A 2,166-nucleotide genomic window follows, 5' to 3' on the forward strand; every position below is an offset into this window, starting at 1 on the left:
TTTTATATTTCTATTTGAAACATTTTTGAAATGCGGTATACAATACAATTTTATGTTATTATGATTTTAACTGTTATGTATTGTTTTTTATGTTGCTCTTGATTGGCCTMTAGTTTCAAGCAACTTAGTTGAGATGTGAACTAAAATTTTCTTGGAAAATTACTGCATAAATAAGTCATAATAATAATTAATAACAATAACAAACACACAATAATAACTATTACTGCACCCTAAATGAAGCTTTAATAGCCTTCAAAGGTGTGCTTTTAGTAGCAGATATTGGTATAAGAGATCTTTAGTTGGATTTTGGTCGGTCAGTTTATATGGCAGCTGTATGCTAYAGTAAGCCGATCTGATTAATTTMTCAGTAGTTTATAATATTACTTCAACTATTAATTTATTTYAAATTTGGAGCATGTATCTCGTCAAATGAAAAATCTATTCATATAAGAGCTTGAATTTGATAGGTCAGTTTGTATGACAGCTACATATATGACATAGTCATCCGATCCGAATAGTATGTATGTTTGGAAATTGCAGCGCTGTTCGGTATAATAATCTTTACCAAATTTCGTGAAGTTACCATTGCAAGTAAAAAAAAATTTCATACAAGAGCTTSAATTTGATGGGTCAGTTTGTATGACAACTAGATGCTATAAAAGTCTGATCTAAAAAACTATCCATACAAATTATTTCATTGCCTTATTTAATAACCTATGCCAAGTTTGTTGGCGATATCTCGACAAATGTAAAAGTTTTTCATACAAGCACTTGATTCCGATTGTACAGTTTACAGGGCAGCTATATATCATAGCGATCTTATAAAAGCAATTTCGGCAAATGAACATTTCATTGAGCAGAAAAAAACGTGTGCAAAATTTCAAATTGATATCACAAAAACTGAGAGTTTAATTCGCGTATATAAAGGCAGACAAGCGGACAAGACCCACTCTATAAAATGGCCAAGGTTTACTTCTTGAAAGTACAAACTACGCGGAAAACTGAAACTGTGCTATTCAGGTTATATATATGTATATACAAAAAATTGGTGTTCTTATATACTTATATATATTACATAACACATCCCTGTTATTCCATTGAATTACCAATAAAGCAGCGGCGCTCGAGCGAAGCTGTCACCTTCAAACGCTTCGTCTAAGTCAATACCCGACAGCAATAACTAATAATTTCTTGCGATTATTGCTGATTGTTACAGCACAGTTATAGCTGTCAAACATTGTTAGTGTTGTATGCTAGTGTGAACTCAATATAGCATTTGGAAGWTGAGTTGGCGAAAAATTGCTTTTGCGCAGCCAACACTCACCGGAATGTATGTTATATATTATCGTTTCTTGGAAACCGTTTGCTGAAGAGCATATAAACGTATAAACATACATCCATGCATATAGTTGGTAAATTATACGCCACATGCGCAATTTGAAAATAATAAACCAAATGCTGTTGCAAAAGTAGAAAGTGATGCAGGTGTTGCCTASCGACGGACAGAGGGCCGCGCACATACAGCGACATACAGCACAAACAAAGTGACAACGTTTCTCGTGTCTCTGCAAATACAAAAACAACATGTTAGTAATATTGTAATAATGCCAGTCATATTATTGTTGTGCTTTTCAAATTTAGTTGAGTTGTTGGCTATTGAAGATATTATTTCGCATTGCCGATAGTTCTGGAGTTTTGTACTCATATGTGATTAGGCTAATATCGTTTTTTAAGCATAGTTTGACGGGATTTTAAATAAAACCATATAATAAGAGAGCACACTTGTTTTGTGATTGCCAGAGTTTTACAAAATGTATATATATATATTTTTTTTCCATTCTAAAACTAAGCGTATATTTGAGGTTAAATTGAAGAAATATTAATTTAATATATATTAAATTTCTTGTATATATTCTTGATGGTTCTAAGCTTGGGTTGTTTCCCTAATTCTTGCAGAATATGTAATACAAAAATATCTCATATTTCACCTAATTTCTGCGCTATGTCAAGAACATCTAAAATTTGAACTGGGACGTGTTCAGGAGTGCTCTTCTCATAGTCGCCAGCCGTAGCTGCTTCATATAAATTGTTAAGCTTAGACTAGACTTTAGAACCAAATTCAGTTAATACGTGGAGCTGTGGAGCCAAGTGTTGTCGTGTTATTTA

This window comes from Bactrocera latifrons, unplaced genomic scaffold (genome assembly GCF_001853355.1).
Source record: "Bactrocera latifrons isolate USDA-ARS-PBARC rearing strain unplaced genomic scaffold, ASM185335v1 scaffold_282, whole genome shotgun sequence".
NCBI classification, from domain to species: domain Eukaryota; kingdom Metazoa; phylum Arthropoda; class Insecta; order Diptera; family Tephritidae; genus Bactrocera; species Bactrocera latifrons.